At 39.9% G+C, this 17,612-nt stretch overlaps 2 long non-coding RNA genes across 3 annotated transcripts in view; both read left to right on the top strand.

Annotated features, from left to right (window-relative positions):
- The window catches only part of LOC130680483 (uncharacterized), a 150,906-nt gene that overhangs the window by 8,470 nt on the left and 124,824 nt on the right, over nt 1–17,612 (top strand). The window contains exon 2 of the long non-coding RNA XR_008993505.1: nt 2,540–2,597. This is a non-coding gene — a long non-coding RNA (uncharacterized LOC130680483). The remainder of the gene's footprint in view (nt 1–2,539; nt 2,598–17,612) is intronic.
- Nucleotides 13,049–16,643, top strand: LOC118921424 (uncharacterized). 2 transcript variants are annotated; one of them, XR_008993504.1, is made up of 2 exons: nt 13,049–14,872; nt 16,243–16,643. It is a non-coding gene; the product is annotated as an uncharacterized LOC118921424 (long non-coding RNA). The 2 variants fall into 2 exon arrangements; XR_005028331.2 differs by lacking the exon at nt 13,049–14,872 and adding an exon at nt 14,883–15,211.

Consider the following 17,612-nt stretch of genomic DNA (forward strand, 5'->3'; position numbering starts at 1 on the left):
AGTGAGTAAGCTTCCTAATGAAAAAATCCTATCATGCACCAGAAAACATACACAAAAAATCAGGTTTAGGATTCCTTTACTTTTTCATTTATCATTTTCTATTCTATTGCATGCCCTATTTAAAAGTGTGGGTAGCACTTGCCTTACGGGGACGGACTGAGAAGGGAGTAAGGGATTCTGAGGGGTGCAGAAATGTTCTATATATTGACTTGCATAGGGTGGGTACATGGGTGTATGCATATGTAAAAATTCACTGAGTTGACACTTAAGATTTGTGCATTTTAATATATGTAAGTTAAACCTCAGTTAAAGTAAAAAGAAAAGAAAAGCCTCATAACATTTTAGCCAGAAATGGTTAAAAAAAAAAAGTATTCTGAGTGGATGAAGTAACAGAAAGAAGGAAAAAATACCTACTTATATAAAGTTTTATCTTTTCTCTTGGACATCAATATGGTCTTTGTCTCCTTATTTACTCTTTTCTATGGATATATGTCTTACCTCCATTTTTACTTAACCTTTTATAATAAAACTCTAAATTATGAGAAGAGTTTGGATAGGACTTTTCCTGCCCACTTCTATTCACATATTTATTTCAGCATATAACATTGCAAATTAGCTCTTTTAATTATGCACTTTCTGCATAACTCGTGGAATAGCTGTCGAAAGCTTCCTAGGCCATATTAGTCATGGCTTATGAACAGTATGTATCTTCACCCCTTGGTTTCCAGTTTATCATATGACTGATAAGCTAGTTGAACTGTATAATCAAAAGGACCAAGATAAAGAACAAGTATTAACATAAAATAGATGCTTTGCAAATTAGAAAATTAGAAGCTTCCAGATATTTTAGAAAATATTTTATACCTTCAAATATCCTATCTTTTATTTTTCAGTCTACCTCCAGAGGGTACTCTACTAATGTGTAGCCAGTCATATAATGATCTAAGATTTAGGTGAGTTCAAGAATGAGTTTTTATGCATGTGGGTAAAATTTACAATGTTTTCAGAATCTCTCCTCTGGCCTTAGTGCATCTCCATATCAGCAGGTGATTACAAGGGTCAGGGGAGCAAGGATATATCTGGACAGGAGAGGTTTGGTGGGGTCCCTTTTTGCAGCCAGGTCACAACAGACACACAAGTCAGCAGAAGTGGACGACTGCTTGTAAACAATAAACTGGTTTCTCCCACTTTATTTCTCCCTTTGATTTCAGTTTCAAAGGTAATTTGTCCTGGGCTGGGAGAAAGATTCCTGCCCCTCTGCTCCACCCCCCACCCTCCCCGAATTACAATGTAGTTAAAGAAGAGGAAAGTGGGTGGGGAGAGACTTAAATTAATGTAGTGCCATCTGTGTGCTTAGGCACTGTGCCTAGCATGGATTTCTTTAAATCTTTACAACAACCCTGTGAGGATGGTCTCCTTGCATCAGGGAAGAAAGTAAGGTTCAGAAAAGGTGGACAACTCTGCCAGGCTCATACAGCTCATAATTCAGCTGTGTTAATGTCCTGAGCATGCTCTTTTCATGCTTGTCTGTGGTGATCTCACAGAGGTGAAGTCTGAAGGGATTAAAATATTCAAAGGGATTTTAGAGATAATCTCATCAATCCCACTTGTTTGGAGAAAGGCAATGTGGTCTAGGGAGTTTATATTATAGTATCCATCTGGGCAAATGCACAGCTTAATTGCCATTTTCTCCTAGACATTCCTGCTACTTCTCTCCCCACTTATCCACCTCATCCTGCACCCCTAACCTAGCACAGTCAGAATTAAAGTCCTCTGCATACTGTATTGTATGGTGGGCAAGGGTCAATGGCATCTGGAGCCTGGGTTTAAGTCCCTGATCTCTCACTTATGAACTGTGTGACCTTGGGTAAATTGCTTGACCTCTCTGAGCTTCACTTTCCTCACTGTAGAAAAGGAGAGCGTAATAGTACCTGTCTCATATAGTGGTTGTCATAATTAAAAGGATTAAAACGTGGAAAGACCCCTAGAACAGGTGTGATGTGTAATAAGCATCTTATGAGTGTTAGCGATTAACTTTTGTTATTCTGCTGCATAATACGTCTCTCTTGGTTACGTGTGTACAGACCTGTGTTCCCAATGAGATGATGCCTTGCACATCTTTGTAATTCTCCCCTCAGTGCCAAGATCAGTGCTTAACAATTCTAGACACTGAACAAATGCCTTCTGGATTGATTTCATTTTCTTAGTTAATGATTTCCCAAATTTTCCATGTTTTCCAAATGTCTCCAGTTAATGACTCCATCAGGTGCAGAACCCAAGCCTCCTAGACCTTATTCTGTGACTCTAGAGGGTCCTGATTATTGACTTCCCATCTGGTGTTTTCCCTGGATTCCTCATGACTTTTAGAAATGTAAAAGTACAGGGGTAATTGCATATGTCCATGATTCAATCTGGGAATTAATGATTTCTTTGCTGTTCCTCTAGGGGATTAGACTGATTTACTATCCCTGGTATGATGTGGTTGATGCAAACTGGTCTAATATAACAAGTAATAGTAATATGTACTTTCTACCCACAGCTTCCCATTTCTGTTGAAACTGTACGTCAATTCTGCCTCCAAACCACCATGAGGAAAAGTAAGGCATTTAACTCTCTGCTCCCTTTCACATGCTCCTCTCTGTCAGATACTGCCGTCATAGAAAGGCCTAGTATAAGTCCAGGCCTTCATTTCCTTGGGTTTTGCTGAGATTGGAATATTGGGCCTTCCTGATTTCAGGGATGGTAGCTATTGTTTTTTGATTTCCACTCAGTAAATTTAACCATGGCACTGGACAGGTTAAAAATAGCACCAGATAATTGTTTTAAAAAATATGGTAGGTAGAATGTTGTGACAGGCTTTCTAAAAATGTGCACAGCAGCTATCAGATGTTTAGCATTCCATCCTCTTTTGGCAAAGTTGTGGATTTTTTTTCAATGTCAAATTTCAGCTCTGTTGTTTTAAGATTCAAATATTGTTCAATGTCTACTTTTTGAAAAAATGCTGCTGTTATCATTCCATTGTGAACTTATAAATTGTTCTTTCCATGTAGCCTCTACTTATTAGCAGAACTTGGGGGATAAATGTATGCATTTAGAAAGTCTCCCTCTAATCTTTGGGAAGGTTTGGAGACTTTTATGTTACTCAATGTGAATCTTTTAGTCTGTCAAAATCTATAATCAGGAAATAGGAAGCTGTTTTTAAATAAGATGAAAGTCACTGCAGGAAAGTTTTGATGTATAGAATTAACAATGAGAAAAATGTAAATCTATTGAATACTTAATTTTCCATTGAGTTTACTTTCATCTATATTACATTTTTTTTTTTTTTTTTACTGCTCTTTCTCCCTCAGGCCCTCACTGTGTGAGGGCAGGTTAACTGTGCCTTGTTGAGCCCTCTATTCCTAGTACCTATTATAAGCACTCAATAAATACTTCTTGAACCATAAATGATGACAATAAATTAGAAAGACACTACATATTAAAGGCAACATCCAAGTGAGAAATGCATTGTGTTCGAAATGGCATTTTGTATTTCATTATTTGGGGTACAGAATATATTTTCTCAAATAAAGAGTAATGTGAAAAGAATTTAGATTCTTAGGTTCACTTGTAAAAATCAGTTTATATCATATCATAAATTCTGTTGTTTTAGCTACTCCACAAGCAAACTTCTCTGGGTCAGATTGGGAATCAAATCATTTTAAAGCTTGTTTATATAGTGAAGGCACATCTTATCCTATAGTGAGCTTCCCACTGAATTCAAGAATAAGGTTCCCTTTGTCTCATCTCCTTCCTGGGTGAATACGAGTCAAAGGTATCCAGAGAAATGAGACCCTGCCTGCAAAGGGGTAAATACTGTCTTCTCCAAGGCTTTGCAGGAGATGCTACCCAACTCCTGGCTCTATAGGAGTACTCTCCCCGCATTATATTCCCACTAAATTATGAGAACTTATAATAATTTAACCATATATCCTGTATAATTACCTGGGGAATTATGGTTGTTCAGAGTTCTCTTTTATAATGACTGGACTGTCATGTCTCCCTACTCATTTGTCCCATTTTAGCCCTTCAGGCCCTCTAGACTTGTTCTACCACATGATAAACCCTTAAATATCTGAGCTGACACTCATGCCCTCTAAAGAAAATAGTGAAGGAAAACTGAAATAATTTTGAAGCAACTATAGATCCACAGGCCTCTACCTAAAACCCCTGGGGCCAGGTATGTTTTGGAATACAGAGAAATTTTTGGATTTTAGAAAGGTAATGTGACCCATATGTGCATGTAACATAATATCCCCAGCTTGTAGCTGAACACAGCAATATTTCTTCAGCCAAATGTGTAAATATTCCCACTAAGGGAGATAAATACTGCTTATAGGCCCACATCGTTTCAATTCAGGTTCTGCTAATAAAATTATAAAAGTTGGTTGGTTTTCAGAGCTCTATATCAGAATTGCTGGTAGGGGATTGTGAATTTGTAATACCTAAGAGCCTATGTCTCAAAGAATATATAGATGAAGGCTGTCCCAGTCCTAAAACCCTAGATGGGTTCTCGGGCAGCAGGGACCGTCCCCAGACAGAGGAGAACGCCCCCTTGAGGAGGAGGCTGAGCATGTCCTTCAAGGCCGTATTTATCAGTTCTTCCTACCTCAGCCAGCCCTTGGGCTCATTAGCCATAGATTTGTTATTAGTGGGCTGATTGCTTATGACGCCAGGTTTTCTGAGTTGGCTGAAAGAACTGCCACACTTGGAGAGCTTTCTTCCACTTGGGGTAGAGTGACAGGGAGGCACAGGGGTGGCCCAGAGCCCCAGTGGGGTTGGCAGGAGCAGCACAGATACATGAAACTCCAGGATGCTGTTTTAGGCGCTGGAAGGGAGGGCTGTACCAGACCAGGGGCCTGGATCCTGATTCAGGGACCTCCACCTATACTTCTGATGTTCCCTGTGGCTGGCTCAGCAGGCACAAAACAGTGACATTTAGCTAAATATGACCAACCAGTGTGTTTTGTGAGAATTTGAAATTGAACTGGGAACTTTCCAGTTTACTGTTGGCCCCATGGTCCTTCTTCTGTGATTTACACATTGTGTCACCTGCTGGGATTACAGTGTCTGACCCTGGTATATGACCTGGGGTCATAAGGGTTACCTCAGGATTGTCTGAGCTTAACCAGTAGCAGAGACATGGACCCTCGAGATAAAAGTACCATTGTTCTATTTGATAATAAACTTTCCAGTTTAAGTACTAAAAGTACTAAAAGTAAAGCAGATCTGAATCCAGAAGTTTCCATAAAACATTCCCTCTTGTTCTGGAAACTGAAATGGCAGGTTCTCTCCTGCTGCTTTTGACTTTTCAGCCTCTGACATCATTCCTTTTCTTCTCTTTTTAAACTTCTAGCATGGGAGCATTGATTAATACTTAGTTTGCTCATAGATTTTCTTGGATTAGTCTTAGCAATGAAAAAAAAGCTTAAAGAAAACAAAAGGAAATGAAGTGAGCTTTTGTTAGTGCCAGTTTATTTTCCATGAGGACACGTTTGTGAGTTTGATGTGGCCTGGAGCCATGCCAGGAGGGTCAGGGAGGCTAACCTCCTGGCATTTCCCCAGAGCTTCGCTCCTCTGCCTCCTGTCAAGCTACACAAACTCTGAGGTGCCTTTCAGCTGCAACGGGTTGTTTTTCCGAATCATCATGTGATCCAAGTCTAAGATCATAGTTGCTAAATTCAGATTAAGGTAAAGTGAGCATATCTTGATATGTGCCAATTAATGAAAGTGACTAGAGAATGAACTTCACTAATCATAACTAATAAGCGAGGACAGATTGTACTTAACTGGGTTTGTGCACTGAGGAATTTAATTCTGAGACTAAAGGTTGACTGTTAAAAAAAAATCCTTTTTAGTATGTTTCTTTGATATATACCAGCCTGTGTTTCTTTCCTAATTATAAAACTCTTTTATCCCATTTTTCCAAACGGAATGTATTTTCCAGCCATAAAACATACATAACTCTAAGTTACAAGAACTGTAACCATGAGCAACACGATTATTCTAAACAGCTCACTTTAGGACAATGGGTTTGAGGCTTCTTCATCAATCCAGTTTGGAGGTCAACAATTATAACTTTAATGCCTTCAGCCCAGTGGTGTCCCAAATATTCTTTAAGCTAGCTATAAGCTGTTTTATAGCGAAGAGTTATTAGGCTGGCTCAACCTTGGTGAGAAAAATTTTGGAGCTCCTCAAATGTAGAAAAACCATGGTTTTATTTCAAGAATCAGTTTATTGAGATAAGGAAAAACCTCACAAGTCCTACCTGGATGTATGTTTGACTCTCCTCTTTAAATCTAACCACATCACCCCACCAGACTCTAAGCTGGATGAGAGCAGGAACCATGACTATTTCTGTGTTGTCGCCAATGTTGAGCCTCCAGAATAAACATTTAAGGAAGGAATGCAGGATGCTGAATGAACCTTTCAAAGGCTTGAGGATGTCTGGCCTCAGGCAACTCATTAGTGTTCAAGGCAGCTCAGTTCACCCTGGGGAATTATGGTTGTTCAGAGTTCTCTTTTATAATGACTGGACTGTCATGTCTCCCTACTCATTTGTCCCATTTTAGCCCGTCAGGCCCTGTAGACTTGTTCTACCACATGATAAACCCTTAAATATCTGAGCTGACACTCATGCCTGATGCTCTTTACCTGGCTTCTGTACCTCGCTTCTGCAGGCTCACATCGCTCGTTCTTTCCAAGCTGACAGAGCCGAGCGTCCCCTCTTGCTCTCAGATGCTCACCTGTGAGCAGGCTCCAGACGATACCTTTGCATTGAACCCCTGGTGGCTCAGGGAAGGCCTGACCACCTAGGACCATATGCATTCTAGAGTCTATTTGTGTAGTTGATGTCTAATTAACTTTTTCATTGTTTTTTGGAGGAACCAATGTTTTCAGCTTTTCAGAGAGAACTTCTGTGTTAGTTAAAAAAAAAAACCCCGTTTCAATGGAAAGGTAGAAAATTAAATGGGAATAATTATTACCTTGGAGACAGGCTTGGCCTAATGGTTCATCTGTGTGTCTTGTTTCTAAGTTGATTTATCTGGTTCAAGATAATTTGGCTCTTTGTGAAGATTAAACCTTCACAAAGGAGAGTTAGAGGTTCCTTCCCTGGGTGATCTGTGCCGTGCATGTGTCCTCCATGTTAGCCAGGCCAATCACTGGGACTACCAAGTCTGATTCCAAGAAACTAAGGTTTCCCCATACAGCTGCCTGATAGGAAAGGCAGAGCTTGGCAGATTCCGAAAGGCTACTGCTTAATAAAACTTTACTATATATTTCTTCAAAGGGCTGATGGCACAATTTAGCACAAAGAATTTATAGATTTTCATGCACTTTAATACTTCCTGAAGGTAATGTTTAAAACCATTCATGTGGGAGATGCAAATATGTACGTATGCAAACATGTAGGAAGTTTTATTGGAAATCATCTATTAGTGAGATAATAAGCTTACACTTGAGTGGTCAGAAATTAAGTAAAAGAAAACAGTTTTTTGCAGTTATTTGAATCTTTTGAAACTGTGGCCAGTTTATCATTGTCTGGGGAGATGGGATGCTGGGAGGGGAGGAAGCTGGTGGGTGGGAGCAGGGAAGGGATAAAGGAGGAAGGAGGACAGAAAGGAGAGGACCAGAGAAGGTAGGATGTCTCAGACATTCCGAGGAGCCACAGTGTCCTCCACTGTTTCCTTGCACACACTTGAGTCCTACACTATAATGATATATTTTGTAATTGCCTGGTCAAAGTTAAACAATTCTTACGTAACAGAAATTTATTGTTCTGGGAAAAAAGACGCCCCTGCACTTCATTTTTCAAATATATCCTAGTTGATTGGTGTTGGTTTCTGGTTCCAAGAGGAATGGGGACAGCAAATGAATCCCTCTACGTTTCCATGAGACAGCAGGTGATGCTTACCAGGCATCTGCAGTTGAGAAAAGGACTAAATTAGGGGCCCTCTGCCTAAGGTTTATTTCTCAAGGTTTGACCCTCACATCTGGGCTACTAAGAGCAGCGGGGCTGGCAAGTATTTCGAGGTTATGTCCTGAACTCTGTTCACAGTGATAAGCATTTCAGTATCTGTACATCCATGAGGATTCTTTCTTGGATGTCAGGGGTAAAAGGTAAAAGTCAAAGAAACTTTGTACTTCATCTGCCCTTACTCTTACCTCTTCTCTAAAGGGTATGCTGATTACAGGAAATCATCAAGGAGTAGACATGACTTAAGCTAGAAAATCTTGGGACCGCATCAAAGAGACTGGGCAGTCCTAAGGCAGTTCCTTGCACCAGTCCAGCTTGCCGGGGTCGTGGACATCAGTAGTCTTGTGACTCCGGAACAAAACCATACAGTGTCTCCTTGGCTATGACACACTGCTGAGCCCATTCCAGAGGCTCCTAATTCTCGTCCTGTAAGAGGATCTGTTTTCCTTGGATGGTGGGTTTGAGATCATCATTTTCCACCCTATTCAGAATAGACTTCACATAGCAGGCCTGAGACTACTATTTTTAGAAAGGCCTGTTTTCAAGGTTGATTCTTAGCTAGCATATGGAGACTTGGATATTAGGGGTGTTCCCACTGTCCCCTGATAAAAGTGGCTCATTGGACCTAGACTATGCAAGCAATATGATTTATGCCAGACATCTGATTTCTTTCTGGGAGTTTCAGTTTGGAGTATGTGCTAGGCAGGAGGTGCTTATGTGACCAGCCTCCAAAAACACCTGCTGTCCTAAGTCTCTACATGTTACTTCACTGTACACATGTTATTACATTCTTTTTGCTGGGGGAAGAGTGTGTTCTCTGTGACCTTCATGGGAGGGAGAGAGCATCAGGAAGCCAGTACATGGATTCCTCCAGACTCTACCTCTTTTTCCTTTATGACTCAGCTTACTACATCCCTGTAATAAATCTTAGCCATGTGGAAAACCATGTGCTGGGTTCTGGGACTAGTTCTGGGGAATCTCCGAGTGTGGGGTGGGCTTGGGGACCCCAGACACAACCCCCTTTCTTATAGTACTCATCCTCCTACATCCCTATCTTAACCCTACACAATTTCAGTGAAAGGGTAAAAGAGGAGTAATCCTGAAAAATTACATGACAAATAAAGAAAATACTGATCTAGAAGATCTAGTTTAATGCAAGTGTGTCAGTCTTTTTGAAAATTAGGAAACCAGTTTATCTGTCATATCTATATACTTTGTACTTACAGAATATAAACTTTTCAAAAAAAAGGGATTTATTTATTATGGTCTTTCATTAGTGTTTATTTTAAATACAAGCTTTATTGAGATACCATTCATATACCATGAAATTCACTTTTTAAAAGTCTGTAATTCAGTGGTTTTAGTGCCACTAAATGGAGCTGAGCAATTGTCACCACTAATTCCAAAACATTTCTATCACCACAAAAAGGAACCCTATAGTAATTGATAGTTCTCACTGTCTGTTCCCCATAGCCTCTGGGAATCACTGATTTACTGTCTATCTCTATAGATTTGCTATTTTGGACACTTCATATAAATGGGACCATGTGGCCTTTGAGATTAGCTTTTTTCATCCATGTTGTGGCATGTAACAGTACTCTATTCCTTTTTATGGCCAAATAATATTCCTTTTTGTTGACATACCACAGTTTATCAGTAGATGGACATTTGAGTTGGTTCCACTTTTTAGCTATAATGAATATCCATATACAAGTTTTTGTGTGGACATGTTTTCAGTTTTCTTGGATATATACTTAGGAATGGAATTGCTCAGTCATATGGTAACTCTATGTTTAACTTTTTGGGGAACCACTAAATTGTTTCCAAAGTGGTTCCATCATCTTACATTCCCACCAACAATGTATAAGGGTTCCAATTTTTCTACGTGCTCACCAACACTTGTTAATTTCAGTCTTTTTGAGTAGAGTCATTCTAGTAGGTTCAAAGCAGTATTTCAATCTGATTTTAATTTGCATTTTCCTGATGACTAATCATGTTGAGCACCATATTGCATCTTACTGGCCATTTATATATCTTTTTTAGAGAGAAAGCTATTCAAATCCTTTCCCAATTTTAAAACATGTTGTCTTTTATTATGAGTTGTAAGAATGCTTTATATATATTCTGGGTAGTAGACCTTGAACAGATATATGATTTGCAAATCATATATCCTATGGATTATCTTTCACTTTCCTGATGGTGACTTGTATTTAATTTTGATGAGGTCCAATTTATTATTTCTTTTGTAGCTTATGCTTTTGGTGACACATCTAACTCATGTCAGATTTTATCACCCCACTTATTTTAGGAGGTTGATATCCAGCAGCCCAATTCTGTTACTTCATCATGTAAGGAGATTAAGGGTGGATGGAGATGGAGTACAATGAAGTAGGAAAACCCTGAGATTTAGTGTTTTTAGACTGAGTACAACTCTTCTATTGTGGGAATTAAGTACTTACTTTTTCTCAAGCCTCAGTTCTATCTGGAAAATGGGGTAATAACAGTTCCTATTTCATAAGGTTATTGTGAACTTTGAATTAGCTAATTTGTGAAAAGGGTTTAGCACTGTACCCAGCACACAGGAGGCATCTATTAAACAGTAGGTTGTAATTTTTATTAAGAGATTGTGGAACCAAAGATGGACCTAATTAAGAATTACCTGATTCTAGAACTAGAGTTATCATTCTGCTCTTAACCATGCATTTCTGAAAGGCTGCTAAAATTACATAAGACTATAGCTTTGCTGATGGCTAGAAAGCCTTCTGGCACCATAAAAAAACCTGACAGCTACACAGCAGGAGAACTTTATTTCTTTTGAATTCAGGAATAAACACTGCTGTTGCTCTTTGAGAACCAAAGAAGGGCCCTCAACCAAAAAACTGTGGTGTTTGCATAATCGAATGTTTCATTATGATGTGTGCTTCCTATTATTTATCATAAATTAAGGGCTGTTTACATAACTACATTGGAAGTTAACAACAAAACTTTCCTGTCACTGAGATATAAGACCTTAAGGAAGGTCACTTGATATTTCCGTTAAATATTTACTATACTTTACAGCTGTTCCTCAAAACTTTCTTATTAATGACCCAGTCATGTGGTGTTCACAGGGACAGAGTGGTTTTAGGGCCACAATAAAACACACTCTGCTTTTATTATTATAAACACAGATATTGATGAAAGTTCAAAGTCAAATCATCTTAGCCTGCTCTTGCATGCCAATACATGAATAAACAAGGTATCTTCCAATCGACATATACTTATTAATACTTAATACAAAAAAAGACCTTTCTTCTTTTCTTTTGTTTTCACTTTTGTTTAAACAGCTCAACCTAAAATTTTGCCCGTTTATTGATCATCAAAAGTTAAACTCTTGCTTGCTAATGGTATAATTATATTTCCTAATGTGAACAATTCAGCAAATATCAAAAACCCTTTGAGAAAACATGAAGTAATCCTATGCTGTGAAACATTTATTTTAAGCTACATGGTTTTCTTTTTTTACACGCTGTCTACAAGAAACCCATTTTATTTATTAATTGATTAATTTACTCATTTATTTTAGTGGAATAAAGTTGATATACAATATTATATTGGTTTCAGTTGTATAGCATAGTGACTTGATCATTATGTCCATTACTAGATACTTGCTATGATAAGTGTAGTTCCCCCTGTTACCATACCAAGACATTACAATAGTATTGGTTATATTCTCTGTGTTGTACTTCTAGTCCTATCACTAATTTATTGTACAGTTTGCAGTTTATACCTCTGTATACCCTTCACCTATTTCACCATCCCTCCACTGCCCTCCCTATGGTAGCCAACAGTTTGGCATCAGTATTTATGGGTCTATTTCTTGTTTCTTTGTTTTGTTTTTCTAGGTTCCACATGTAAGTGAAATCAAATGGTACTTGTCTTTCTTTGCTTGGCTTATTTTACTGAGAATGATACCCTCTAGGTCCACCCATGTTGTTGCAAATGGCAATATTTCCTTCTTTGTTAGGCCTGAGTGACACAGTGCTCTGTTTTAGTTATTCCTATCTTAACTTGCAATCCGAAAAAAAAAATTCTTAGGGATTACTTCCGTCCTAAGGCTAAACAATACCTAGGTGGATACAAAGATGAGTAACATAGCCTTTTCTACAAAAAAGGTGGCAGTTCAGTAGGTCATCTAGAAGCAACACGTTGTCACTAGTGGGAGAATGGCAGTTGGGTAAAATGGAAACTTTTCAATCATTACCCAGGCTGGTAAAGCAGTTTGTGAGGTGACAGCCCAAGGTAGAAATCAGCCGAAGGTGTTTTAAGAATGTGTAAGTAGTGCTTATTTATATGCTAGGTGGTTTTCTAAGCACCTCACAAATATGGTAACTCATTCACTCCCTACCCGGTGAGGGGGACACTGTCACTCCCCCTTTAACAGGACAGGAAACTGAAGTGCACACATGCCACGCCACTGGATGAGATGGGAACCAGGAAGTCTGGCTGAGGAGTTAGTGTTCTTAGCTACTGTTCAATGCTCTTCTCAACTCAGAGAAGTTACTGTTTTATTGTTTGTAGTACAGCTTTTTGACTTCTGGAATCTCTACTTCAAAATGCCCCAAATGTGGGATCTAATAATATACATAGGTAAAAGATTCAATACTTTTTTTCTCTCATTTAAGAAGGAAAATAAAGATACTCTCACCTTAAACTATGGTTTACTCAAAAATTAAATTCCATGCTATATATACTCCAGTATATGTAATTTATGAATTATATAGCTAATATAATGTGATCATCTTATGTAATGAAAACATAAGTGTTCATAAAAAATTATGTCTGTGTAACAGATAAATTTTATTTCCATATTTTCTAGAAGTCATTCATTTTGGAAATACCCTTTCATACATAATACTAGCATTTTGTATAGATTTGTTAAGCTGTTAGTTAATATATCCCATTTTCTGGTGATGAAATACTGATAATATTTAGAAAACTGTTCTTGGTTGACCAGCACATCTTTATGTTAACAACAGCAACTGGGGCTGATTCAGTTTTGTAGGGCCTGAAGCTTATAACAATATGAGGACTTCTTAAGAAAAAAATACAACATGATGTGCAAACAGTGAATATTGAATTAGAAGAGCTTCAGTCAAATGATAAGCCTCAAAGTTTCAGCTCCATTACCTGTATGCTAAATCCATTATTCCAGATAGCAATTAAAATAAATGTTTTAAAAGTGCTATAAAAATAAAATAATCCCTGAAAAGAATACTTCACTTCCCACCCCAAACCTGAAGGAGCTTTACATTTTAAACTTTCTATATATCATCTCATTTGATTTTTTCCCTTCTTTTAATTTCTCCCTTGCCTGAAAAAGTCCTGTTTACAGTAGCTCTCTCCATTTCGAGAGACGGGGAAAGAGGGGGCCAGTGATTTGCTCCGGGTCCCAGAAGCCTCTCCTGGCCGGGCCTCAGCCCTGTCTGCTTAGATTCTCAGCATATAAATTTGAAGAAATGATACTTTGAGTACAGATATGAAGAAGCTTCTACCCCTAGTGTGTTCATTCTTATTTTACCAGAGAGAACACTTAGAAATTCTCAACCAAGCCAACGCACAGACTCTCTGATTCCTGAGTATAGAACATGGTTTAACCTTGTAAACCAGAAAGTTGTTGGAAAAATGTTTCATTTTGACATGAGACAGAACTTGACCATTTGAACTTTTTTTTTTCTAAAGATATTCACATTTTTTTCCCCAGAAGAACTGTAATTTTGAGAAAACTACTTAGCTCAGTACTTGTGGTTGTTTTTCTTTCCCGCTACCTTACTTCCATGTTTCCTAAAGGTCATCATAATAAAGACTTTAGCCGGTGGGGAGGGATCATAGCCTCATGGCTGTTTGGCCCTCCAGCTTTGGATCTTCCCCGCCCCACAACTCCCCAAGTTTGGATCTTGAAGTCCTCATGGTTTCTGCACATACTCAAACATGTAAAAGAAAAATTTTTTTTAGCCTCATATACCTCTGCCACCCTGTATTTAGTTCTAAGGCACTTGTAAATTATAAAAGAATGCATAAGGATAATAAACAAATAGCAAAAAACCCTTAAGGGTTTGACACAGGTTTTGTGGATAATGACTTCCAACTGTTTCTATAGTAACATTTTGCTTACGTAGTAACTATAATAATAGTTGCAATTCTTGAGTCCTCCTATTTGCCAGCCACCAAATATAATCCATGCCAAGTCCTCAAAACAGCCCTAAAAGGTAGGTGGTGTTTGCTTCATTTTATAAATGAGAAAGCTGAGGTTTAAAAAGATTAGATAACCAGGCTAAGGAGATGCAGTCGGTGCCAGAGACTGAATCAAATACAGGTCTGAGTGACTGCAAGGCTGCTCTGCTCCCACCAATACCGCTTCTTGGATTAGAAATACATAGCGGCTGGGTACCACCCAGAGCTACTGTGGTGACCGGCCTCCAGGCTGACCTCAGATGAGTCGCCTCTCTTGGTGTTCCCACCCTCGTATTGTCCCCACCCTCGTGTTGTCCCCTTCTACACTGAACACACAGGGCTGATGTGTGTAACCAACAGAATATTGCAAAGCTGATGGCGGATGACTTTGGAGACTGGGTCGTGAAAGACGCTGTGGCATTCACAGTGCTATCTCATGAGTCACTTGCTCTTGGGGAAGTCAACTGCCATGTTTAAAGGACAAATGCTCTCTATCCACTTGGAGGGGAACCGAGACCTCCTGCAGGCAACAGGTGCTAATGCCCCAGGTGTGTGAGTGAGTCATCTTGGAGACGCACCTGCCGGCGCCCGTCAAGCCTCCGGGGGACTGCAGCCCGGGAGGACCGCCGACTGCCCCTGCGTGTGAGTCAGAGCTACCCACCTTTCTCACTCCCACATTCAACACCTGCAGGTGCTTAGTGAGATAAATAAATGCCTACTATTTTAAGAGGCGAAGTTTTGGCATAATGTGCTTCGAAACTGTTACTCGTACAGCCTTTGTCAGCTATTCTCACTCAGTGTGGAATGTGCCTCCCGGTGGTTTCGCATTCGTGGCTGATTTAGAGTTCGGACTGGCCGCTGGCTGTTGGGCAGTGTGGAATCATGCGAGGATCCATGCAAGAGCATGGGGAGTCGTGGCGCTGCGCAGCTGCACGGAGGGGAGGAATGTTTTTTGTTCCCGAAAGATGGCCTGTTGAGAGAGTAACTGCTAACTGAGTTCTGCACCAACTGGATGCTAGCTCTGAAAGGAAAACAAATAGGACGGAGATTATTTCTGGAGGGTGTTTTATTTTGTTTGGAACCTGGGACAAGATGAAAACTTTTGAGGTTCCTTTTTACTCTCTGAGGAAGTGTGGGCTTCTCCTCAAGTCCTCCAGCTCTCTCTCTTCCTCTCTCTGCTCCAGAGGCTTAGTGTTCTTTCAGAGATCCGAAATGCGTTTTTCTTTTCCACAGAGAAGAGCAAATGCTATTTCTTCCATGTGAGGTTCTAGCTCATCTTTTTCCTTTCTTCGTCACCCCCTTTGCCGAACGTTCAGCTCTCATCTTCTGTTTCATTCTTTAAAAAAAAATTACTGTTGCTTTTTATGGGGATGTAATTGACATAGAACGTGGTATGAGTTTGAGGTGTACAATGTGGTGGTTTGATACGTTTATGTATTGCAGTGTGATGATTGCAGCGGGTTTGCTAACACCTTCATCATGACGCATAGCAATGATGCCTTTTTTGGGCTGAGATGAGCCTTCCCTCAGGGGCTGCTTTATAACTTGGTGGCTGGGTTCTGGCTCTGTTTTCCTAGGTCCTGTAATCCTCTATGCAAGACTCTCAGAATCCCCATTTAATGCCAGTCTTTCTCTGACCACAGTGACCTGAGAACACGGACCACCTTTGTTTTGTTCCCCACTGGGTCTCTAGTGCCTCATTCCACAATAAATACTCGTTGGTTAAGTACTGTTTGTGGGAAATGTCATCCCTGGTAGAGAGAAAACAAGCGCAGAGGCATGAAGATAGGAAAGCGTGTGGCATGGGTGAGGGATTAGTCATTAAAATGAAAATAGATGTTTCATTAAATTAAAGTCTTCTTTCTTTTGTATCTAGTTTAATCTGATTTTACAGTAATTAAGTTTATTTTGAACATAATGTGAAATTAAGTTAAAATGAATTTTACATGTAAATTTATGGAAACAAATTTCAGCCTTTTAGTTGTGTAATTTGCTCCCTCTCTTTTTTTCAGTTGCAAGGATAAAACATTTGGGACTACACTGAGGCAGATACCAGTTCAGATCTAATAAATGAATCACTGTGGGACGTGAAGAGGTCCCGGTCCATGATCAGAAGTTCTCGTACATCACTTGACTTTGCCACTGGCTCTTCCCCCCATGTTAAGCAGACTCCCGTCTCATGTCCCTGACTGTTCTGCTGAGCGTGGGCCTTCTTGGGGTGAGGTCCGCAGCACCCCAGCCATGGTTGGTCTTGCTTGCCAATGCAGGGGAGCTCTTTAATTATCATCGAACACCACTGTTTATTCATCCCTCTAACATTTGTTGTCTGTTCTGTGCCAGGAACCATGCTGAGTGGTTGGTGGAAATGAGGCAGTGGAGTGGGGAAGAAAGACAAATGAACAAGTGAAATTTAGTGGGCGCTGAATGTTGTAATGGATGCAAGCAAGAGGTATAATGTGAGTGCGGAGAGAGAGGGAGATTGGTGTCAGGTGGGCTTTCTGAAGGCAGGGCTATCTGGGCCAGTTTTGAAGGACAGCTCAGAATTCACTCTGCCAGTGTGTTGCAGGCAGAGAATGTGGTGTAAAGGCAGCACTCGTGTGCATGGCTAGACTGTGGGCTTCCTAGGGCTCAGAGAGGACAAGGGATGCCACCGGGGAAGCTGACCAGGCACAAGGGAGCCTCCTCAGCATCCAAAGGGCAAGTCCCTGAGATACACGAACGCACTTGTAGGACTTCCCCATTCCTGCTCTGGGTTTCCTTTTCCTTTTGCAGGAGCACATTTGGAGGGAAGCTTGTTCATGACACATTGTTCTGCCCCTTTGGGTTTATTGGAAGGAATCAAATAGAAGCTTTCTTTTTCTCCAAGATAGTTCTGGCAGTTGTTAGCTTTTCACATTTGGCAAGGTTTTTTTTTTGCATTATGCATTTGACATGTGACGTTTTTTTCTAGAGCTAAGGTTTGCAACATGGGGATTAATAGTAAGCATGCTATGGGAAATTCTAGTTTAGAGAGTTAGGCTAAGAATTTAATATTCAAAGAGCTATGTGCATTGCCTGCCTTATTTAGTAGCCTCTGTGTGTCTGTCACCAACAGAGACTAGAAGCAGGAGCTGGGTCTTCAGCCATTTATTTACTCCACAAGGGTCTCTTCTCATTGTAGAGTTTCTCCTGTGTACTAGGTGTTGGGATAGAGAGGAAAGGATGTATACCTAGCCTCTCAGAGCTCTAGGTGATGGATGAGTCTTCCTCTGTGACTCTCCCCCACTGCTTTATGATTACCATGGCTAGCATTAGAACATTCACTGTGTGCCTAGCACTTTATATATTATCTGGTTAATACTGTCCACAATCCTATGATTATCCCCATTTTATAATCGAGGAA

Source organism: Manis pentadactyla, chromosome 13 (assembly GCF_030020395.1).
Source record: "Manis pentadactyla isolate mManPen7 chromosome 13, mManPen7.hap1, whole genome shotgun sequence".
NCBI lineage: Eukaryota > Metazoa > Chordata > Mammalia > Pholidota > Manidae > Manis > Manis pentadactyla.